The 25,233-nt window shown below is 49.5% G+C and overlaps 1 protein-coding gene across 9 annotated transcripts in view; it reads right to left on the reverse strand.

The window, feature by feature from the left end:
• The window catches only part of Rimbp2 (RIMS binding protein 2), a 191,682-nt gene that overhangs the window by 107,958 nt on the left and 58,491 nt on the right, over positions 1-25,233 (reverse strand). The window contains exon 1 of one of the 9 annotated variants that reach the window (XM_026784547.1): positions 7,731-7,750. The exons of the other annotated variants lie outside the window; for them this stretch is intronic. The gene's annotated coding sequence lies outside the window, so the exon portion shown is untranslated. Of the gene's footprint in view, positions 1-7,730; positions 7,751-25,233 lie in introns of those variants that run through there. 9 annotated transcript variants of the gene reach the window in all.

Genomic DNA, 25,233 nt, shown 5'->3' on the forward strand with positions numbered 1-25,233 from the left:
GAGCTGGGTGGGTAGAGGGGGGGGGAGAATTTGGGAGGACCCAGGGAAGGAAGATAGAGAGGAGAGAGGAGTTGGGGAGAGCAAGGAGCTTGGAGGATGGAGAATCTTAGGAAATCGGGGAAGCTGAGTCGGATGGTTCTACACTACAGGGCCTGGCAAGGTGCATCTTCCCAACAGCTCTCTCCTGTCCCAGCTCTAGGATGCTACTCACTCACTACCCCCGGAAGGCAGACAGCTGCAGCAAGCAGTGGGGGCATCCACAGGGTTGGCTGAGTCTCAGGCAAGGTTGGATCAGCACCGCTCAGGACAGAGTGGAGATGAAAACATAGGGTCAGTGCTTGAGCTACCCGTAGGATTGACCACAGGCCAGGAGATGTCTGTCAAATATGTCAGGCTCTGTGACCTCACCCACACATGACCTGCTGTGTGGTGAGCTGTGTTCCCTGCCACCAGAGTCACGCATTGACCTGCTGACCCCACCTCCCAGAGGGCAGCCTTATTTGGAAGTCGCCCTGCAGGATAGGGGCCCCTCCTCCCATATAACCAGTCTCCCTTAGACATAAACACATGCCAGGAAGGCTCTACGAAGACCAGCGAAAAAACAGGCAATGTGTCCACAAAGCAGAAACCCCTGGAAGTCCCATGAGGGGCTGCAACACTCAGAGCCACACCTCAGCCTTGCGTGCCCAGCCGCCAGGGATGCCACAGCCCTGTGAGTGGAAGGCGAGTCACTTCTGGGTGAGCTTGAGAACAGAACCCCCACCCCAGGTCAATGCCAACTCCAGGTGACACCTTGCCTATGAGCCTATGTCAGACCCCAGAGTAGGCCCTGTTCAAGGTGTCACTACTCCTGACCCACAGGGACAAAGCCATGGGAGCCCTCTGAAGACACAAGCCTGGGGTGACTTACGACATGGCAATAGCAGCAGATGCTGCTGTCTTTAAAGAATACTAGCCACTCATAAGCCCCTCCCCTTTCCCAAGACTTGTCCACAGACAATCCTGTCACCTTTGCCATCTTGAAAGGATGATACAAAAGGGACAAGACCGTAGGCTAAGCCAAACTGCCTCCCTCCAGTTCCTGTACTCCACAGCCGGTTGTAAGTAAGCTGTACAAGGCCTCAAGACGCCTCGGCAGGTAAAGATGCTTGCTGGCAAGGCTGACAACCTGACAGTCAACCCTGAAACCCTTGTGGTAGAAAGAGAGAACCAACTCCCACCTCCACCTCTATGGCAGACATACACACACACACACATACGCACATACTCACAAACACACACACACACACACACATACACACACTTTTTTATTTAATGAGAGAGTAAAACCTAAGCTTCTGTTCAAGCTCCTGTGGCTCAGTTTCTCCGTTTGTAAAGTGAGCCTGACAGAGCTCCAGCCTCACGGGGTGGCATACGTGTGTCGTATGTACGCATCGTCATTGCCCTGCGCAGGGCGCCTGGAGAGAACACGTCTGTCCACCTTGAACATGACGACGGTGGAGATCGCCTGGGGATGAGGCTCAGCAGCGATAGCCAGACACCAGCCCAGGCTTCCTGCAGCTGCACGTAAACACTTGTCACCCAAAGGAGTCGGTCCACCACTGAGCCATCCCTCACTGTCTCCCCGAGGACAGCTCCTAACAGGGTGATAGCATGCACACCAGACGAAAGTGGAAACAGACGTGACTGGTGGGACATATGGGATCATAATATTTTATGATCCCCGACAGGCGCACCTCCCCACGTGAACAAATACAGCTGCTGGAAGCTGGCTTTCTTCCACCGGGGACAGGCTCATATCAACTGCTGGCACCCTCTAGGTGAGCCAGATCTGGGGCGTGTGAGTGCTGACAACAGCTGACACCATCCTTGGAACCCCCAAGGTGAAGGACATTTGTTATCCCAGCTGGGGGGGCTCCTAGAGGGGAAGGGGGCTCCTAGAGGGGAAGGAAGATGGCAGAGGTGTAGTCAATCATGATTTACCTGGATGGGCTGTCTTGAAGTGAAGGGCAGGTGACCCTTTTTAAGAGGTTACCAGAGGCAACACTCCCAAGGCTTAGACAGATGACAAAATGGGAAGGAAGATACTGATCTCTGAAACCCAGGGACATCCTGGGTTTTTTTTTTTTAACCCAGCAGTGCTGAGAACTGAACCTATGACCTTATACATGCCAGGCAAGTAAGTGCCCTACCACTGAGCTGTAGCACTAGCCTTTGACCTTGGATTCCTAAGGAGCCCCCAAGACACATGTTCCTTCCTGAAACCGTCACTTTATATGTTGCTGCAAACAAAATCTGTCACTCAAATAACTTGCCAGCTTGGCCATGAAATTGAAGCAGCCACTCAGGCCCGAGGCCGGCTTCCTTTGAGGTAGGTTGAGACTGCACAGGGCGCCAGCTCCTGTGCTGTTTCGCGTGTGTTCTTCCCATCTCTTACTGTGTGAGGCTGCAGCCTGGCTGCTGAGGATGCTAGCTATGGGTTGCTTCACCCTGGAGACCGCGAGTCAAAGTCTGACCCCAACACTGTGCAGCCCATCTGGGGCCCAGCTCTCTCCTCTTCCATGGTTCGGACTTTTCCAGGCCAGTGAGCGATACTGCGTCCCTCCCAAGTTGTTAATGGATCTCTTAGCAGGAAGCCTTAATGATCACAGGTCTTCCGCCCCCACCCCCAGTTATGATACCAAAAAATGGATTTATTGAGAGGCAGTATTTGCTCACAGCAAACAGGAAGTCACTCTCTCCCTCGGACCAAGATGATAAGGTACCAATGCCAGGGTTTCACCTCGTGGGAAAGGCAAGTATGATAGCTACCACAAAGATGATAGCCATCCCAGAGCCAGGCTTCGCGGCAGGTGGATTTCTGCTTTCCTTGCTCTTTCCAGTATGTTTCAGATTCAGGGCCATGACTCCTATCAAACCCCTTCTTTAATCTTGTCTGGTCTGCCTCTATCTTTGGTAAAGACCTAGTTGTATTGGGTATCCAGAGTTCTGCAAGGCTAACCCACTTGGCCTTCTCTCTGAATGACTCTTGGATGTGGAGCAGAGTCCCTAGCTACATCCAGGCATGACAACCAGGCCCTTCACCAGGCACGGCCTCGTGTCCTCTGGGACCTTCTGAGAACCCAATCTCACTTGGAATAACCTTATCCGGAGCCCCCCCACACACACACCTAGATGGCAACAGGATTTTTCTCCTTTGCACCCATTCCTTCCCATGACCCACAACTCAAGCCATGAGAGTTCCTCCCATCATACACGACTATATCAAACGGAGACCAGCTTCTGTAAGGGTAGGAATTCCACTGGTAGGGATCAACCCTTAGGACCTAAAACATCTTACCCCACCCAGCAGCCAAGGACCCAATAAAAATTCCTCATAACTGTATGCATATGTGGGGGGTGAATTGGGCCAAACCACCAGTTTCCTGCGTCAAGATTCCAGAGTCTCATTATGTTGCTCTCTTTGAAGACAGGCTCATGGGCCAGTCTAAGTTAGAATGAGGTCGCATGGGGCAGGGGGCAGAGAGCCTGCAGCCATATACCTGCTGACCTTCTTCAAGAGGACAATTTGAAGGCACAGAAGGATAAAGGCAGAGGAGTCTAGGGGGACTGAGGCAGAGGCTGGGGCGGGACTCTGCAGGCAAGGACCACTCGAGATTGTTAGCTGCCACCAGTACCAGCTCAGGGCTGGGAGGCTCAGGGCTGATGCTCTCCCAGTTGGTATTAGCAGTTACTATTGCATCTATGACAAAAATTCCTGGCACCAGCAACTTAAGGGAGGGAGACTTCATTCTGGCTCACAGGTTCAAAGGGTTCAGTCCATCCTAGTGACGAAGGCATAACAGTATCCACGGGAGATGAGTATGAAGGAGCTCTTATTCACATAACCTTAGACAGGAAGCAGAGAGCGCGAGACTGGAAGTCAAGATGGACTACACCTTCCAGTGCTCCTGAAGGCTAATAGCCATCCAGATCCTGCCTTCTAAAGGCTAGATATCCATTTCAAGCAAGGCTCCTTTCCTACCAGTAGAGTCATAGAGTTCTACTGACTTTATGGGAGCAAGGTTCATGCTGACTAGCATCATTAGACACAGGCAGCAGAAATACCACTTTGTGACCCTCTTAGATCTTAAAACAGGTGCCTGTTGATCTCACAGTCTTTTTTGAGGACTCAGCAAGTGAAATGGGTGTCTAACCTGAAAACAGAGTCCATGAAATTACTTCAAAGCTACCCACCAAGGAACTTGGGGTGCTTATGTGTTGACTAAGTCCTTGAGAGACTTCAGAATGGTTCGTAAGAAACAACAACAACAACCCAGTGTATATCAGGAGACTTGGGAGCACACACAGAGCTGTAAGCCCCCAAAGCGGACCAGCCTCAGGAATAGCGAGTGACCAGCCTCTACTTGTCCCCATATGTGAGACAGATGGACACCTGGTCTGCAGTTAAATGGGTCTAGCAAAGCTAGGAATATTTGCATGGAAGTACATGGGGGTGCTGGAAGGTCCCTGAGAAGAAAGGGGAAACCTTTGTTGAAGAACCTTCAGGCTCCTCTTGTCCCCACTCTCGATATACATGGAGACCAGGAAAAGGGACGGATGTCTGAAAAGGCACAGGACTCTGCTAGACAGGAGCAGGGAAGGCAATGGCCACAGTAAACATGAATCTTCTCTCCAGGGAGCTGTCTGCAAGTGATGGCTTGTCACAACTCTTTGGCCACTTCCAAAAAGAAGGGAAATGTGGAAGACAGGAGTATTGTGCAGCGTGCATAGACTCCCTGTGTCCTGCACGTAATCCAAGCAGAAGTCTGTGACAGCTGGTCAGCATGACTGATGTGGGCACAGACCCATGTCCTGTCCACTCCGCTCCCTGTTTCTTTCATTTAAAGGCAAAATCAGAAGCTGGCAGTCCTGGGTGCCATGTGGAATTTAACAGGGAAACATCAATGTCCAGAGTTTGGGCCTATGTCTAAGAGCTTTGCAAAATTCATTCGTGAGTTATCTGTACACATGGCGCAGGAGCCCACCCTGCCTCTCTCATGATGTCAGCACCCTTTTAAGCAGTCTGCGGCGCTCTCCCATGAATAAGTGACCTAGTAGGTCATAGCACACACTTCTCCATACCCAGCTTTTCCTCAGCAAAACCGTCAGCTAGACAGTCCAGGCTGGGTTCATCTGAACAGGATGCTGAACCAGCTCAAACGCTGTGAAAGACAAGGGTACCTCCTTGACGGTGGCCTGAATACCAGAGAGGAGGCCAATGGGAGGCTGGAGAAAAGTTCCACAGTAAAGAGAATTGGGTTCAATTCCCAGCCGCTACATGGTGGCCCACAACCATCTCTAGCTCCAAGTCTAAGGGATTTGATACCCTTGCCTTGCCCCTCTGCAGGCACCACCAGACACTGTACACAGTACAAAGACATATATTCAGACAAAACAGTCATACATGTAAATAAATTTTTAAAATAAAACAATAAAGGTCAATAGGGTAAGATTTAATCTCCCCAGTTCTTTTTTTTTTTCAAGATTTATTTTTAACTATGTGTATGTAGTGCCCACAGCATCCAGAAGAGGGCGCCGGATTCCCTAGAGGCCATTGTGTGCCTACCAACATTAGTCGATGAACTCACATCGACTACAAAAACAGCACAGTAGGATCAAAAACCCATTGCCACTGTTCTTGAGTTCTCAGTAGTCCTCATTGTCCACTATGTTCAGCAAGTCCGGTTTTATCCCATGCTTTTTCAGACCCAGGCCAGCTGGCCTTGGTGGGTTCCCAATAGAACATCCCCACTGTCTCAGTGTGTGGGGATAAATAAATAAATATTAAAAAAATAAAATGGTAAGAAATAAAAAAAAAAAACAGCACAGGCTCTTAACTACTAAGCCATCTCTTCAGCCCTTCCCTCCAGCTCTGAATGAAGCCTTTCAAAGCCATAAAGAGGCAAAGTATATGACACTATGAAAGTGTCAACCTATGATGGAGGCTGTGTTAAAACTTGAGTTCAGTACCATAACATTGGAAAGTTTAAACAAACACCCGCTGTAACAGGTCCCAGAAGAACCACCGTGTCCATAATATTTACTTATACCTATGCTACAGCCCACCTCTGCCACACGCTCACTGGTTCAGCATTGGGTACGGGGTCTCCTGAGTTGTCCCCGCCACCCTCTCAGCAGACTGACCGTCCTTTTAAACGGCAAATAGCCTTGTGTCACCCTCCCAGGTGTATGATGGATGAAGAGCCAGTTCAGGGAGAGAATGGCCTTCCCAAGCTCATTAGTCATTCTCTGGGTGGTACCGGTAACGAGAATTGAACGCAGGGTCTCATGCATTCTAGGCAAGTAGTTGACAACTGAGCCACATCTCAGATTCTTTATTTTTTTTTTTTTTTTTTATCTTGAGACAGACTTGAAAGGTTGCCCAAGCTGCCCTTGTGCTTAGCCTGAACCCCAGACTAGCCTCCTGGCTCAGCCTTCTAGCCCAGCTGCACAGTGATTTTTTTTTCATATCCTAAGTTAACTCATCCTAAGTGGAGAAGCATCGCCCATGGTGCCAAAATCAAGACAAAGGTGGAAGAATGCCTGACTCATTGGTGAAACCCCAGGCTAGAGAGACCAAGACTAAGAGATAAAGAAACTCCTGGAGAAGTGGTTACTACAATTGTTGTTTTTGTTTTATATCAAGGAGCACTGTGGGTGGGTGGCCTCCAGACCAAGTATTGCTCCTCTGAGACTGTACCTCTCTGAGGGCAGCCCCCGAACATCTTGGGGCCTCAGGCACCAGCAGCAGACCTCTGAGGACTTCAGAAGTAAACTCAGCTACAAGCAGGACTGTGGTGCTGGGCTCATGGGAAGACCCTGGGGCCTCTGCTGCTGGATGTGGAACAGGGTGCCTGGTGACTCCAGCAGCTCCATCTGCACCCTTACCCTCACCCTCAGCTTAGCTCCTTTCCCAAGCGCTGCAACGGTTACCCTGGTGCAAAGCTTTGATTGGGTCTTTCCGCCAGAGACACCTTCACAGGATGGACCATATGGTTTATTCTCAGCCCAGTGTAGCTGAGGGGTTGAGCACCAGAGACTGGAGGGCAGATCACCTAAACACCTCTCTCCCCATCGTGGAAAGCACCAGATGAGCCTAGGTCCCTGTGGGACAGCAGCAGAACAGAGGTTCTAGCCAAATAGAACGGACAGGTGGTGGGTGGTAGGAGCTAGAAGCGAGCTTCCCCAGGCTGTGAAAACTGCAGAGGCAGGGGGTCACTTATCACCACAGCATGCCCTACGCTCTGCAGACAGATCCAAAAATCAACAGCCCTACGAGCAACAGAAGAGACAGGGTCCCAGTCTGCTGCCGCCGACACAGACACTGCTGCCCCGGACACCTCTGTATGCGACTATCACTAGCGCCTGGAATTCCCCGGATACCCGCCACTGCCAGGCCTGTTCCAGGCACTGAGCACCACACTAGAGAAAAAGTGCCACTCTCCTCGTGTGAGAAAAAAACAACTGTCGTGGGTACCACATACAGGCCAGGGAGCATACTGCAAAATCTGAACAGGGAAGAGCGACGGGAAGAATGGGTTTGGCGCATGGGCAGCCAGGGCAGCCCTGTATCAGCTCATAGCAGCCCCCGAGGGCGGTCTTGAGAGTCTCTGTCTGGCCCAGGTCCACGAGAGTCTAGTGGTTGAAAATAACCCTCCTGTGTCTTCCTCCCCCAGATGGCAGCTTACCAGAACACCAAGCCAGGGAAGATGGAAGCCAAGCGAGATAAGGAAGGCGCTGACGTGGCTCTTCAGGGAAAAGTGCTACAGATAAAAGCCAGGCTGGTGAAGACATGGAGTGGGGACAGACTGGAAGACAGTGAGCCTCTGGTGTGACTAGGCTGGACAGCCTAGGGGTGGATCGTGGGGGAGAGGGAGGAGCTGCCGATGGGCGTGTCTTGTGGCTGTGCTAAGAACCTTGGATCTTATTTTGAGCATGAAAATATATCTCTTGGAGTTTTCTGGGTCTTTTAATGCAGACTCGAATACCACAGGGCCAAAGCAAAGTATGATAAGAAAGAAGAGGGAGGGGAGTGGAAAAGGGAGAGGAGGAGGAAGGAGGGAGCAGGGAGGCTGGGCCAGCAGGCAAAAGAAGGGCCTGACTTAGTGCGGGGACACACACACACACACACACACACACACACACACACACACACACACACAAAACCATGGCACGTACCCACAAATGAAATGGTTCCCATACTATCAGGGGCCCACTATGAACTGTGACTTCCATACCTCACAAATCTGGGGTCTCAGCATATTGTTCCCCCCAAGTCCCAAGAGCAGCTCAGGTGCTATGATATGCTGGCCCGAGCCCTGCAGTGATGGCTCTGGAGCAAAGTGGAGGTGTTTACCTCCTCCAGTAGAAGCAGATGGTGCCTGGGGGTGCGCGTACATGTGCTTGCTCATACTCAGACCGAAGCAATCGCCCAAAAAAGGAGAATCAAGCCAGACAGCACTGCTCCCGCTAGCCAAGTGTCCTGCTGGGCCTGAAAAGCTGCAGAGAGGAGGATTAAGACAAGGCGAGGCGAGGCACTGGCAGGATGAGAGGGGGGCCGCAAGCTCTTTAACACAAGCTGCTGGGAGCAGCAGTCGGAGCTGCCTAGGCATATGCAGGCACCACATGGCATAAACGAAGTCCCAAATCCTAAACGCATCACACCAGGGGAGAAATTGCAAGACGATGGGCTTCCATCGCAGCCCCGCAGGCTCGGGGCCAGGATGCAGAGACCTTCCCAGGGAAAAGAGCTGACACCACAGCCAGGAGGAAAGAGTAAGCACTTTGTGCTCCATCGGGGCCAAAGACTGAAGAATGAGCCAGCTATGGATTAAAGAAGGAGCCAGGTAGGCTGACCCATGCTTGAAATCCCCGTCCTTTGGAGGCTGAGGCAGGAGGATAGCCATGAGTTCCAAACCAACCTTGAGTGAGTTAACAATAGGCCTGAGCTAAAGTGAGACTCAAATCAAGAAAGCAGGAGGGGAAGAGATTTTTTTTTAAGTGTCTAATAGAGGCTCAGAGAGTTTGGCTTAGTGGTTAAGAGCACTTTTTGCTCTTACAAAGGACCTGGGTTCAATTCCCAGGACGCACATGGAGGCTCACCACTTCCTTAAGCACGAGGTACGCATGTGGTACACCAGAAATACATGCAGGCAAAACACTCACATACGCAAAATAAAATAAGTCTAAGAAGGAAAAAAAAAGTGACTGATGGACCTCTCCTGGTGGCTGGGAAGGAAGGAAAGAGAGAGGTTCGCTCTGCCAGGCATGGAGGCCAGGATGAGCCTCAGTATGCTGCAGTCTTCCACACTGTCCTGAGCACCGGCCACAGCCTGAGGCCGCTCTGCACACTGGTCTCTAACACACCGCTCCAACTCTGTGTTTTCTCTCCTGTAAAATGGGGGCAGCGACACACCTGACTCTGGAGACAAATGTAGCAACGGGTTTGATTGGATTCTAAACACAAAGGCCAGGAAGTGGAGCTTCAGGCTGGCTGCGGCCACAGCTGCCACAACGGTTCTTGCTGGTCTCAATCCCACGGTTGCCATAGTTGGAAACAATCCAGACACTGCCAGGGACCAAGAATGGGGAGCCACATCCCTCTTGAACTTCTCCCAGTAGGAAAGCTGACTTCAGACACTTTCCTTAAAGAAATGGTGTGACAAGGGTGGCGGCTCCTATAATCCCAGCACGTGGGAGGCTGAGGCAGGGGGCTAACCACATGCCCCCAGACAGCCTGAGCTACATGGTGAAGTTCAAGCCAGACTACACTACAATGAGATCCTTTATCAAAGAGAAATAAATAGAAGAGAAGAAGGGAGGCAGAGAAGGAGAAAGAAGACAGGGAGAGAGGAAGACGGGAAGGAGGAATGACGGTATAGGCGAACAAAGACGATAATGACGTCACCTTGTACCGTAGAAGCCTAGTGCGAGCCAACTGGATGATGGCAACATGTCACACAGCACAGGGAATCACCTGTGCCATCCACACAAAGTCACTGTCCCCCTGGAGCACCCCTCCCAACTCATTGTCCATGTATTCATTGCAGAACAGAAAGGATGGTCAGTAAGGGGGCCCAGCATTAGGGTCCTCTCTTTTGGATTGTTGGTAGGGTTCAATGAGTTAATGACAGATATTGCCCAGAAAGTCCCTGGCACCTATCAGGCACTTTTAAAGTATTGGTTGCACCATCACCATCACCATCACCACCATCTTCACCATCATCATCATGACATCATCACCATCATCACCATCTTCACCATCACCATCTTCACCATCAACTCCATCCCTGCCAAGTAGTGCCTTGTGCCTTGTTAAAACCTGTTTAAAATGTTGGGAACGGGAGAGACTTATCTTTCCTATTTTAGTAGCTGGATGCAAGATGAATGACTAGAGGCCACACCTCCATCTAAAACACAATAACAAACTCACAGCACTCGCTCACATTTTGATTTAGAAGTTGTTTTTTTTTTTCAATCTTTTTAATTAGTTGTTTTTAGGAAGTAGAAAATTCTATCCAAGTCTTACTTCCTGCTTTCTGTTTAAAACCAAATAGTGTAGCAAGCTAACACATTCTTCTGGTGCTAGGTCAAGGTCAGAAGTGTCCCCTTCAAGGTGGTCAGCTAAGGTAGCTTGGTCCCAGACATATACACCAGTTCTCTTTCATTTGCTAGTCTGTATGTCTCCCTCCACCACAGGATTTGAGCATGTTCCCTGAGATTCTAAGAACAAAGTGCCCAGAAAAGATCACAGTAATGTATGAGTGGCTTCTTGGACTGACTGCCCCAGTAACCAATCAGGAAACACTCAATGGGTGGGTCTCCTATAAGCTCCCTGAGTTTCCTGGCTGTCTAGCCCCAGGGAAATTTGCAGGCTACAATGAAAACTCAGAGGAGGGGTTTCCTCCCCTTCTGGTCTGTCCCCGGAGCTGGGTGGCAGCTCCCAAGTCATGCTTCTCAGAAGTCTGGAGGACCTATTGACTCTATACCCTCCTTCCCTCCTCACCACGCACCCTCCAGGTCCACTACGCCTCCACCAACCTTACAGGTGCCTCAGCCCTTAGAACATCTGCTGCCGTTTGCATTCTTGACCTTGGCTCCTGGCATTACATCCTTTCTTCCCAGGCCATCATCCAACTTCTCTTCAACCTTCAAATCCAGCTGGGGTCCTGCCCCCTGGGGAAGTCTTTCTTCCTGGTCCTCCCTCCAGCTCTTCCAAAGCCTTTTTTTTTCTCAACCCTCACACAAGCATTTTCCTCTTCCTCCAGTGCCAATTATACACCCTGATTATTCTGTTCATGTAGGAATATTTTTGATAAAGATTAATTCATGTTCTTCTAATATTTTATCAAATAATCTCACCTTCAAGGACACTAAATTATACTACAGTGAGGCAAAGCACTAATATCATCCCCCTCTAAAGATAAATAAAAACACAAACAGGACAGACCACGTTCTGCTGGACACTGTGTGTCACTAGTGCTTGTTATATAGGTAATCAGAACTAGGGTGTGATGGGAAGGAGGGCTCTGACAGGAGGCCACAGAGATACTGTAAACAACCTGGGGGCCCTTCCATCCTAAGGACAGAAGTCTTGGGAGAGTGGAAGTTGGTACCTTGGGATTCAATGTCTTGTAACACACTGGGACATGTTCCTATACATCAAATTCTTGCTTGTCCCCAGGACATATTATACTGTTGAGGTCAGAGCCTTTTAAGAAACCGGCATTTCTTGATTTCTCCCCAAATGAAAGTCAGTTTGCAGCTTCCCTAGGGGTCTGCGGAGGTGCCTCATGATCAACACTGCTCACAAAGGATATTCATTCCGTGGGCGCTTTATTAAACTGCCATGATTGAAATTCTTCCCTGCAACCCGGGGGTCCCCTGGAGGGAGATTTGCAATGATAGAATCAGGATTCCCTCCTGAAATTAATCTCTCTAGGACTCAAATGCCGCTTGGCTTGATGCCGTGAGATTGTCTTCTGCCCTGGCCTCTGAGGAAGCCGGTGGCTCCATGCTGGTCACACATGCTACCCAGTGACCAGAAGATCAAGACTCTAAACCTCCCGGGACACACCTTAGTATTCCAGTTGCATCCAGTACAGCGGCACAGCCCACCGATTCCTATCCAGGAGACTGTGGCTGAATAAGAGGTTCTCACGTGGGTGTGGGGTAGGGCGATCGCTCAGTCAGTGAGACAACCTGAGCTCGATCCCCAGAACGCACAGGAAGAGCCAGGCACAGTGGCACGCAGGTATGAATCTAATTGTTGGGAGATGGAAGAACCCCGGGGATGGCTGACCAGCTAGTCTAGTTTGCTTGGCAAGTTATAGCCCAATAAGAGACTGTCTCAAAAAAAAAAAAAAAAAGATACTGTCTCAAAATGCAAAACAAGTTAGGTGGCACCTAAGGAATGACACCCAAGGCTGTCCTTTGGACTCTATACTCACAGGTACACATGTGTACCTGCACACATGAACACACAGAGACACAAAGTGTCACTTCTCCTACAAGGCTTCTTTGAAATCTCAGCTGCAGGATGGGTCAGCTACAGGACAGTACACCAGTTGTGACGTTTGGCTCCCAGCACATGGACCAGAGACTGAGACATGCACCAGCTGTAAGGCTTCCTCCCAGATACCCCACTTTCTGCCCAGTGCTCCTTCCTGCCTGCCAGGTTTCCTGAGAACTGAAGGGGACCCCAGGACACAGGAACTGTCATCTCTAAAGCTGGTAAGGCCACAGCGGTCTGAGGAAAGCCAGCCCCACTGGGAACACCCTGGTGCTGGCACAATCGCTTCCTCCTGCATCAGCTTCTTGGCTCTCCCCACTAAGCCAGTCTCACCAGCAACCATCATGGAGAGACCCCAGTCCTCAGTGGCTGCCTCTGGGCTCTTCCGCAGGCTGCATCCACTCCGCTGCCTGAGTTGAATGACGCCTCCTAGGAACCACAACTATTGCTCCAGAGCACCTGGGGTCTCCCCCAGTCATCCCCCCACATGTTAAGTGTCCATCAAAGTAAAAGCCCTGAGGCCACCCAGCTCCTCTCCTCCCTATGGCACTTACCCAGTAAATCATTCACTATTTTTATGGGCTTAGCATTTTACCCGGCTCCTTCCGACCTTTAGTCCATCTGGAATTTATTTCAGTGTAAGATCCGGAGCCGGGATCCAACTGCAAATTATTTTTCAAGTTAGCATGACAGGTGCTTGAGCCTGGCTCTGTTTATATAACGATCCTGGGATTTGAAGCGAAAAAGAACTCCAGATAGCAAACCTCTATGCGCAGCACCAGTAACCAACGTGTGCTCCGCATGCTTGGGGACTCCAGGTTATTCCATGACCCTTGGTGTGGGGTCAGCCCTACCAATAGCCCCGGTAGCCTACTCCGTCAGCATAGAGGCTGAAGCAGAGGTTGAGCCAGCAGCAGGAGGAGAGAAACTTAGAGCCTGTTGAAGACTCAGACCCCCATCATCCCACGACCCTGCCAAAGACTTAAGTCAGAGGACCCTTGAGCTAGCAACAAAGCAAATGCCACCCAGCTCGTGGGTGCAGGAGATAAAAGCCCAATATTCCAGAACCCCAGAACCTGGGTGCATAGCTTTATACTGCTCCCACAATTCTTCCTTCAGAGCTGGGGTCCAACTCAATGGTAGCTATTGTCTACCATTCAGAAGCTCTGTTTCATCTCAGCACCACAAGAAAGAAAGGGGGAGGGAGAGAAAGAAGGGATGGGAACCAGGAAGAAAAAGAGGGAGGAAGGAAAGAAGGGAGAGAGGGAAAGAAGGAAGGAAAAGAGAGAGGGGGAAAAGGGTCACTTCTAGCTGTGTTAGGTAGACCACAGATGGGTACATTTTCTCTGATAGGAGGAATCGCCTGTCAATCCTCCAGTGCCCTCCCAACAGGACATCATTTCAGTCCTCACCTGCCTGCAGCATTCGGAGGAAGTGCCAACACAACCACTCCAGGGTAACACCCAGAGGCTACAGGCACGGAGTGACAGAACACTCACTGGACACCTGGCCTATGCTCAGCACGGTCACCAACTGTCTCCCATTCTCTTCACTGCCACCTGTGACTCAGGTCTAGTCCTCACTTCCCACCTAGAGGAGTAAACCCGGGCTACAGAGGCTCAGACACACAACCGCAGCCACAGCTACTACAGGCAAAGCAAGGATGCCATCCAGGTGTCCCTACCTCTGTCCAGGACCCCTGTCCTTCCCTCTCTGGAGCCTCTGATGACTGAGGAGGGCAGGGGAGAAGAGAAACACACATGAGCTGTAGCTATTGCTTGAGCCCTAGAGAAAGGAAGTTGGGGGTGACAGAGTGGCCCCTGGAAGAGCAGTTCTCTACAAGAAAATTGGTGTGCGGTTAAGTTTTTTAAACACATGTAGGACCGCCTGAGTGGGAGCTAGAGCTGAGAAAGAACTCTTGCCTCGCTCTAACCAGGAGGGAGGCAGAGGCCAAGTCTCTTGCTGAGGGACAAGGTGCACAATTACACCCCCACCCCTTAGACATCCTCTTCTTTCCCCAATGGACAGGGAGAAGGGACAGGCCTCCTTTCTCCCTCACCTACCTCCATTCCTTGGACTCCATTACAAAATTAACTCTGGCAAGACTATCCACAGCCTCCCTTTCAACTCCAGGCCCACCCATCAGGGGAAAGTGTACATATCTTTGTTTGGGAAAATCATTGAAACTCTTGCCTCAGGAAGGGCCACAGATGTGTTTAGAAGCTCCTAGATTTTCACCCAGACAGGTCTGTAGACAGGTTCCATGCATGTCCCCAAAGAACACTGCTAGTCTCCATAACTTTGGGAGCCACCCTTCTGCCAGGAACCACTGAGAAACTGCAGCCTTGGTGGCACCTTGGGATTGGCTCACCTCACATGGCGGGAAGAACTCCAGTTTCGCCTTTACAAGTCAAACTGGCCCTGGCTGGCTGAGGTGTTTCATGGATGGCTTACAAGAAGGTCTCTATGGGAGGGAAATGGTCAGCCCAGAGCAAGAAGGGCCATGGTGGGAACAGACAGCGGATTCCTGAATCCCATAAAAGGGAATCAACTCCTGGGCCAGTAATCTATTCCACCCCTGCTTTCTCACCCCAGCGCAGTGGTTCTCAACCTGTGGGCCACAGCCCCTAAAGGGTCAGATGACCCTTTCACAGGGGCTGCGTCTCCAATATCCTGCATATGATATATTTTCATTATGATTCATAACAGTAGCAAAATGATAGTTATGAGTTACAAATGAAAATAATCTTTACGGTTGGGGGTCACAACAACCTGAGGAACTGTATTAAAGGGTCGCAGTATTAGGGAGGTTGGGAAGCACTGCTCTGGAGAGCTAAGCCTTCGTGTGGAAGTCTCACAGGTGGGGATCCAGAGCACTGTGCTGCCAGCAGCCTGTCATGGTAGCTGAGTCCCTGCCCAGGGGAAGGTTTCTGCTAGTGGGGACATGTTTATAGGCAGACACTGCTGGGCATCAGGCCACAAGCTGTTCACACATGCACACCTGGGAGAATCTTGAGATGAGTGTCCCACAAGTGGGCAGGCTATGTATAATAAACACAGAGGACTCGGCTTCTGCAAAACTACAGGCCTGCAGCCTCCAGAGTAAGCGCAGATGCTGCGGCCACCTGCTGACCGGGCCCAGAGATGCACATAACAGGTGGGGAGCAACCCTTGTTCAGTCTGAAGGTCCCCAGCTTTCGAGCCTGGTTCCAGGGTCATGTGTGTGTGTCAACACCTAAATTACATGCTTTAAATGCACACAGTTTGTTTCTTAACAAATATTTTCTACTGAGAACCGGAACATCATCTCACTTGAAGAAAAGAATTTTTTTTTTTTGAGATAGAGTCATATTATGTAGCCCAGGCTGGCATCTAACTTTTGGAAACCTTCTTACCTCAGCCTCCCAGCCATTGGGGTAGCAGCTACGAACAGCACACCTGCTTTGGGGAAAGGCATTCAAAGGAGTGTTTGTAATGGCCAATCAGCTAAACTACATCTGTAAGCAACTAAAACCCAGAAATCTGGACACCCCTGTGAGGGATTTTCTTGACTGGATCATTTCAAGTGGGAACACCCACCCTATCTCGGGACCGTACCTTCTGGTGGCCGACCACGTAAAAGGACTTGGAAGAAGGAAGCCTTTGCTTTTTGCCTGCTTGCCCTCACCCTTGCTGGCAAGTTTACCCAACTTGATGCTGAGGCAGGCATTCCTTCACTGGAACCAGAACCTACTTCTTTGGACTCCGATGTAGAAGGCAGACTGGCTGAGCCACCCAGCCTCAGAGATGGAGCAACTACGGAATTCTTGGTCTGTCAGTCAGGAAACAACCATTGGTGGAATAGCTGGGCCACAGCCTGCAAGCTACTCTGCTGAATTCCCTTTTTAGTATAGATAGATTCATTCTATCAAGTTCTGTTTCTCTTGAGAACCCTGACGAATACAGTGTTTTTTCATTCAAATCATAGGGGGCTAATTTAAAAGAAAAAAAAAACCACCAATATGAAAAGCAGTATTTGTAGAAGACTCTAAGATGGACACTTATGACATCAGTTCCCTGTGTGGCCAGACCTGGCTCCCTCTCTAACCCCTGAGCCCTGCCCACATCTCTACAAATGGAACATCCCCACCAAAATCACACCTGAGGGTTCTGCCCTTTTCCTGCCAGGACCACAGACAGAGACCTCTTCCTCAGAACCACACTAAATCACAATGGGAAAGGTCGTGAGGGGTTAGAGTCTCGATGTCAAGGTAAATTCCCTGCAATTCAGCAAATGTGACTGGCACCACCATCAAGATCACTAGCAAGGCTAAGTCAGTCCAAGCCACCAGGGCTCCTGTCTGCAGAAATTAGACAAACTTCATTAGCTGGCTGCCAGCCTCCAGGTTAGGCCGTCTCCGGACGGCCCAGACAGGGCCCTAGCAAAGGTCAGCTTGCTCGCTGGCCAGTATGTCTGTCTCCTTTATTTCTTGCTGAACCGGCAGCCGTTAGGACACAGGATGTCCATTGTGCTTGAAAGCGAGCTATGGCCGCAGATTAAAAATTAATCTACTGCCTAGCCTGACTTCCAACGTGAGGCCTTAATTGAGTTTGTTGCGAGGGGGTAGTGCGGAGCTACTATGGTTCGGCCCGGGCCGGGGCCTCAATGTTGGGCGAGAGGTTTGTGAGCTCTGTAATGCAATTAGCTCCCAGCACACAGGCTGCTTATCTCTAGAGCCGCTCCGAATCCACCCTGGCTCTCTGTGCACACGTCATGGAAACAGAGTTATTGATCTGTGCACATCTTCAAAGGCTCGCTCCAGCAAGTCGAGGCTCAGAGAGAAAGATGGGAAAGATGGGGGAGCTGAGTCCACGGCTGGGAGAAAGGCTCTTCAGAGATGCATATTCATTAATTAAATTAAACATCTAATTCAGCAGCGCCTGTGCATTTAGAATGCAAACGACCGTGGCCTGATTCCCTGGAGACGCTTATGGCTCTCCTCTTAAGTAAATGGTGTATAACTCGAGAGGGGTTAAAGAGAGTGCTGCTGTCTATTATACCCCGTTCCCTCTGGCCACGGAAGGTTTCCAGAGATTTCTTTATTTAATGAACATTTTACGTAGTGCCAGTTTATAACAGGCACATGGCAGGCATTAACCCCTACGCTCACGAAGCATGCCGGATCAGGTATTCACTACGGTTCCTCTGCAGATGAGGAAACAGGGACCCTTCTTCCCTCATGAAAACCTCGTCAGCCTTTGTCCTTTCAGCTCTGAAGCTCCACGGGACATTTCAGGGGACTAACAGGACTGGTGGTGTACCGGACCCACCCTTGGGAACCAGCTTGAAAGGTCTTAGGACAGGAGAAATGGCTGAGCAGTTAAAAGCATGTGGCAATCTTGCAGAGGACTGAGTTCAGTTCCAAGCGCTCATGTCCGCACCGCCTGTAACTCGACTTTCGGCGGGGGGGGGGGGGGGGGGGGGGGATCCGACACCCTCTTCTGGACTCCATGGGAGATTACACTCATGTGTTCATACCCACACAGAGACAGGCATACATGCAGATAATTTAAAATCAAACAAATCTTTAAGCAAGGAAACAAGCAAGCAAGCATGCATGCCTCCATGATGTCTCAGCACCTGGAAGCCCGTCACAGGGCAAACCTACTACCCTGTACCTCTCAAGGGCCGTTTTAAAAAAACTGTTATACCCCAGCTCACTCAGATTGCTAGTGTTTTTCAGTGCATGTGGCCCTAGGGCAAAGACAGGGGACTGTCTGCTCTGAGAATACCCTGTTGCATCTGGGACGAGAAGCGACAGGCAGGCCTCGGCCACTTGCAGTGTCTGGCACTGAAGACCCAAAACCCTCCCTTCAAGGAAGGCAGCTGCCCTGCTCCAAGGAGGCTTGGAGAAGGGAGTGCAGTTTGCAAGACCCATGAGTGGCTTCATGTCCCGGTCTAGAACCACCTGGCAGAGCCTCGGACCCTCCATGGCAAAGGGTCCTGCACTACTTCAGACAAACAGTTTTAAGAAAATGCGGTGTTGAAATCAGGCTGTTGTTCAGGCCGCAGCACCGCCAGCAACCCTTCCCTTCTCACAGGCACCCACTGAGAAATTGTCGGTGTATCTTAGCGATCACACTCCCCAGATCCAGGGTCTCTCACGTGGGAAAGTGAGTTTATATCAAAGTAGGTATGGCGGTCACACAACCTGCTCCCCACCCCTTCCCAGGCTCCTGCGTGGGAATCAGAGCGCCTCACTGCACATTCTATGAAACCCTTACCCTCAGAAAGGTAGAAGAGACTCCCACTTCATCACCAGGGCCCCGATCTCTCTCCGCAAAGCCCCCACACCATGCTGCTATTTGTCCATCCAGAGTGTTCATAACTTTTCCAATCAACTTACTTAACCCCCAATACTCTGACTCAGTGTGCCTCTTGAACCTGTGTATTGGTGACCTTTCAAACAGGAGTAGCTTAGCTGTCTGCGTTGCCTGGAGACACGGCCAGCTGTTAGGAAACCTTGCCAGGACAGATGGGTGGAGCTGCAGGTTTTCTGGTCATTTTAGAACTCTGAGGGGGTATGCGGCGTGACTCTCCTAGGAGGCTCCCTGGTCCCTAGAGCAGTTTTGAAACTGCTGAAGTAACGGTATCCACCCCAGGCTGTCTGTCCATGTCTAAGAAGCCCCTGTCTCCGCCCCCTGCAGCCCTCAGGGAGCCCCACTACACTCCCTCTGCTTGAATGCCACCAACACAAAGTCTTTAGAGACAGTGGGCTAAAATGCCACACGCGGTGTTAATTACCCTTTTTAAATGATGCATAAAGACAGCGGTATCCAGAAGCTCAGGTCTACAGGCCTCTGAAGCTGATCAGGCCACGCAGCCTCCCATTTCTCAAAGCTACAGTTGAGGAAATGGCAAGCTTCCTACAGAGATCTGCCTGTGATTCCCCTAACAGAGTCCCCAAGTCCACAGATGCTGGAAGGATGACAGCTGCCACTCTCACTCCTACAAGGAGGGCTGAGGTGGCCACAGCCCAGCGAAAATGTGCCCCTCCTCCTCCTCATTTCCACACAGCCTCTGAATTGCACACTTCTGCCCCAGAATGCAGGACCCTCTCCCCATGTCACCCTGGAACCAGGTGCAGCCTGGCTACAGGCCTGTGATGCTGGCTACTCAGTAACCATGAATTCCCCCCCTCCCCGCATCCATATGAAGGGACTTGTAAGCCACAGCTGTCCTGAGAGCATCACCAGGATGCTTTCTGTATGTGTGTATGTATGTATGTATGTATGTATGTATGTATGTGTGTCTGTGTGTATATGTGCATGTATGATGTATGTGGTGTATGTATATGTGTGCGTGTGTGCGTGTGTGTGTGTGTGTGTGTGTGTGTGTGTGTGTGTGTGTATGTATGTATGAGCAAGCCATGGGGAGCAAGCCAGTAAGCAGCATCCTCCATGACTATGTGTCAGTTCCTGCCTCCTGGTTCCTGTCCTACTTGAGTTCCTGCCCTCACTGCTTTTGATGATGAACTGTTACATGGAATCGTGAGCAGACTAAACCCTTTCCTCCCCACTTTGCTCTGGTACGTTATCACAGCAACTGTAACCCTAACTAAGACAGCATCCTACAAGAACACGCAGCTCCCGAATCCAAGAGACAGTGCCAGAGGCATGGCTCACTCCTTTGGCTTGGGGATGGTCCAGTGAGAGTGCAGCCAGGTCCCCTCCCCAGCCTATGGAGGATGCCTGAGGTGAGTCACACCCCTTTGAACTTAATCCTTAAGCAGCAAGACCCAAAGACAGAAAGTAGTGAGGGGGCCATCCTGCAGGACCACCCCAGAAGGTCCCTGTGCTGACAGGGCCCTCTGGATTCTTAAGGCTTCTCTGGTACTTGCCCTTCTGAATTCTTCAATGAGTTCCCTTCATAAGACAGATAGCTAGGGGCTGGCAAGATGCTCATCAGCCAAGAGAACTTGCTGCCCAGCCTAACCACTTGAGATTGATCCCTGAGGTTTATATTATGAATGGAAAGAACAAACTCCCACAAGCTGTCCTCTGACCTCCACACAAAGCCACAATATGTATGTATGTATGTATGTATGTATGTATGTATGTATGTATGTATGTATGTATGTATACACACACACACATACACAACAAATGCAGTATTTTATAAAAAATTGAGAATACCCTTTAGAGAAGAAGAAAGAACTCCCCATCCCCCAAGGCACCCTGAGATGTATGGCCTCCCTAGTTTGAAGGATGATCTCAACGCTCTCACATCCTGGCTCCCCTGAGCTTCTGCATGGACCCGGGAGACAGGTTCTTTGGCAGATGCTCATGAAGACTGGGGACAAGTGTGGAGACCACACAATGATGGCACCATTCCCCTGCCTGCCAACAGAAGGTGACAGTGTGCCAGGCCTGTGTGCAAAGTATTCATTAAGGGGCTCTTAAAGCAAAGCCAGCCTGAAAGAGGAAGGAGCTTGCTTCTCCCAGACAGTCTTTGGGCTCCTGGCTCAAGCCGTTCCAGAACCAGAGAACACCCTCTTCAGTTAAAGAGGTCAATTAACTCCCAGGCCTACGGTCCTTACCTGTGGGACTTCTGAGCTGGTTTTCCACCAGCAGTCAGCAAGTCCTGAACATTAGCGATGTCACTGGGTGTCGTGACTCCAGAAACCTAAATATGCAGCCACATCTGCAACCTCATTCCTTTCTAGTCTACAGAACAAAGAAAAACGAGCCGGTCATCTGTGGCCCAGGACTTGCTTTGTCAAAAGCAAGTGGGAAACACACAACATCAAGATCTTTGAGGGCTGAGGTGTGGCTCGGTCGATAGAGTACTTGCCTAGCACTAGATACTCAAAGGCCTGGATTCAATCCAGCACCACATAAAAGCAGAGATGGTAGCATACATCTGTAGTCCACGCACTTGGTGGTGGAGGCAGGAGAATCAGGTGTTCAAGGCCAGCCTAGGTTACCTGAGACCTCTCTCCGAGGCACTAAAAAACCTCCTGCCACGGGATTCTGCCAACTTCAGAGTACTCACCACCATTCCTGCCAAACACATATTCTTCTTTTCTCAGGATGTGTCCTGGCTAGTTTTATGTCAACTTTACACAAGCTAGAGTCATCTGAAAGGAGGGAACCTCAATTAAGAAAATGTCTCCATAAGATCTGGCTGTGGGGCATTTTCTTAACTAGTGATTTTGATGGGGAAGGGCCCAGCCCAAAGTGAGTGTTATTCATAATAACCAGAACCTGGAAAGAACCTAGATGCCCTTCAGCAGAAGAATGGATAAAGACAATGTGGTACATTTACACAATGGAGTACTACTCAGCATTAAAAAAAAAAATGACATCTTGAAATTTGCAGGCAAATGGATGAATCTAGAAATAACCATATTGAGTGAGGTAATCCAGACCCAGAAAAACAAATATGATATGTACTCACTCATAAGTGACTTTTAGACATAAAGCAAAAAAAAAAAAAAAAGCAGCCTACAGTCCACAACCCTGCACTACAAAGAGGACCCTAAGAGAGACATACATGGATCTACATAGGAAGGAGAAAAAGACAAGATCTCCTGAGTTAATTGGGAGTGTGGGAGTCATAGGAGAGGGGAGAAAGGGAGGTAAATGGAGGAAAATGTATAGCTCAAGAAAAACAATTAAAAAAAGAAAGAAAGGGGCTGGAGCGATGGCTCAGTGGTTAAGAGCATTGCCTGCTCTTCCAAAGGTTCTGAGTAATGAGGTCTGGTGCCCTCTCTGGCCTGCAGGCATACACACAGACAGAACACTGTATACATAATAAATAAATAAATAAATAAATAAATATTTAAAAAAAAAGAAAGAAAGCCGGGCGGTGGTGGCGCACGCCTTTAATCCCAGCACTCGGGAGGCAGAGGCAGGCGGATCTCTGTGAGTTCTAGGCCAGCCTGGTCTACAAGAGCTAGTTCCAGGACAGGCTCCAAAGCTACAGAGAAACCCTGTCTCAAAAAACAAAAAACAAAAAAAGAAAGAAAGAAAGAAAGAAAGAAAGAAAGAAAGAAAGAAAGAAAGAAAGAAAGAAAGAAAACAGGCTGAGCAAGCCATGAGGAGCAAGCCAGTATAGCCTCCTCCATGGCCTCTGTATCAATTCCTGCCTCCAGGTTCCTGCCTGTCTGATTTCCTGTCCTGACTTCCTTCAGTAATGACCAGAAATATGGAAATGTAAGCCAAATGAACTCCTTCCTCCCCAACTTGCTTTTTGGTCATGGTGTTTTATCACAGCAATAGAAACCCTAACTACAACAGTATGTCTCCCTTTTTTCTTCCCTCTCCCTTTTACTCTTCACTGCCCTTGAGGCAAACCTGGAGCCATGAGCACCCCAGGCCTGCAGGCCAGACAACCTCACGCACTCCCAGACAGGAAGTCACGAGCAACCCATCTACCTGTGGCAGACACCGTCTCTGACATCTACACATCCATGCTGTCTTGTCTACTTAAGGAAAAGGAGTAAACAGAATCAGATTTGAAAAGGATAATTGCTTTATCCAGGAAGAATAATGACATAAAAAGCCACTTAAACTAGATGTTTCTGCCTAAATGACATTATGATCAGACCAGAAGGTCTGGGGTTCTCACCAAACCACTCACCAAGAACTCAGCCTAGATTGGTTGAGCCTAGATCAGGAAGTGGCCACTGTGTAGCAAGCAACCCAAGGCATCACAGGGTCCATCTCAAGGACAGGGGAGACAGGGTTCCCACTTCTCGGACATAGCTCCCTGAGCCTGCCCACTGTTAAGTGCCATTTTGTTTAATGAGATAATTCATAGATGCAAATATATGGAAAGAAGAAACTTTGAATGAAAACACTGACTAGGTTACTAGTCAGCAGACGCTCCACCTCCTCACCTCTAACCCCAACACACACACACACACACACTTTGAAACAGTGTGTTGCATAGCCCAGGCTGACCTTGAACTTACCATATAGCAGAGAATGACCCTGAACTTTCCATCCTCTTCCTCCACCTCCCAAGGAAGTAGGGATTTTTCTAATAATTCTACAGTCATGCCCCCTCAACCCACCCCACCCCAGCCACAGTTATTCACACCAACCACAATTTGAAAATATTAAACAGAAAATTCTTGAAATAATAAGTTTTAAATAACATTCACTGCGGGATATTGCTATGGCTGCTCCATTTTGTCATCGGCTGCTATTCTGCCACGTGCTTTATTGGTTAATATGTTTTGGAGCTGGGGATCAAATGCAGGGCCACTGAGCTGCATCCAGGCTCCTGTTGCTCATTTGTAAATGAAGTTTGGTCACGAGCCGACACAAAACAAACAGAGTTAAGTGTAGAGTTCAGAATTCCATGACACCCTGGAGGGGGTCTCTGAACACATCCCCATGAGTGAAGGGTTATGTTTTTCCCCATTAATACAATAGGAAGTTTGTTAATCACTGTTGTTTCTTTTTGTTGCCTGCAGACTATTCCAAAAAATGTCAGGTTGTGGGGATGACTTCATCAAACAGAAAATCCCTCAGATTCTGTAGAGACAGAAGAAATGACCTCTTGATCTCTCTCCACCTCCCTCCCCCCCACACACAACTCAACGCGTGGATCTAACCTCTGCTTGCAGAGATCATAACATCCAGCAGGTAGTGGTTGTCCACCAAGCCAGGAGACTGGCACTGGACGGCTTATCAGAAGGGTAAATGACAGATGGTGTACTTCAAGGCTCTCAAGCACAGGGTGTGTGTGTGGGGGGCATTTCCTGCTGCAGTCAGAGATCCCTATCTCAACAAATGTTTGCCCAACTCCTGTAGCAAACGCCAGCAGGTAATGTTAGACTGTGTACACCACACGTCCAAGCACGAACCAGAAAGATTAACCCTCGTCCATTTTATGATCTAACACCAACCATGCCACTTGCATATTTGTGTCTTTGGGGCTACAACTTCAGCAAAGAAATACCAAAGTCTGGTTGTGGTTGTGGTAGTGAGCGGGATGAGCAATGGGGAAGCTATCCAGGGGCATTTTAACATTTCCGTTCTTACGCCTCTCTGCAAAACGTGATTTCTTTTTCCTGGCACTTCTGTTGCCTTTGAAATAAGACAGGGTAAATTATTTAAAGCTGCAGACCTACAACACACATCACGCTTCTGTGAAAGAGATGTGGATGCCACAGCTTTTCCAGCTCAGGCAGGCGAATAAACGTTTAAATATTTTTTTCAACCCACCAGGGAGCCCTGATCTCTGCCTGCAGGCATGTTTGCAACAGTGTTGACAATCATGTTCCTTACAGACTATAAAACTCTGCCCTGGGAGACCCTAATGCCTAGTGATCGAGAAGGCATGCTTAAGGGGACGGTCTACGACAGCCCTCGGGACTGAGGCACGCTTCAGTCAACTGAGCAGCCCCTCTCTAAGTCTCTGGGTCGATGGGTAAGACCTCTTGTTTCTAAAAGCTACAGAATCTAGCTTCTCACTTTCCCTTTGTGGTTAAGTGATTCAGTTGTTCTATACCCTTCCAAAGTGAGAGCAAAGCTATGTGAAGATGTGGTTCTCAGTCATGTGTGTTCAGTTCAAGTAGGTGACAATCTGGAACCCCCCCAAAAAAATTTATGCATGCTATCAGTCCAGTCCATCCTATAGCTCTCGGCTCCAGAACAACCAAAACTTGAAAACATTCCAAAGTAAT

Source organism: Microtus ochrogaster, chromosome 2, assembly GCF_000317375.1.
Source record: "Microtus ochrogaster isolate Prairie Vole_2 chromosome 2, MicOch1.0, whole genome shotgun sequence".
Lineage (NCBI taxonomy): Eukaryota > Metazoa > Chordata > Mammalia > Rodentia > Cricetidae > Microtus > Microtus ochrogaster.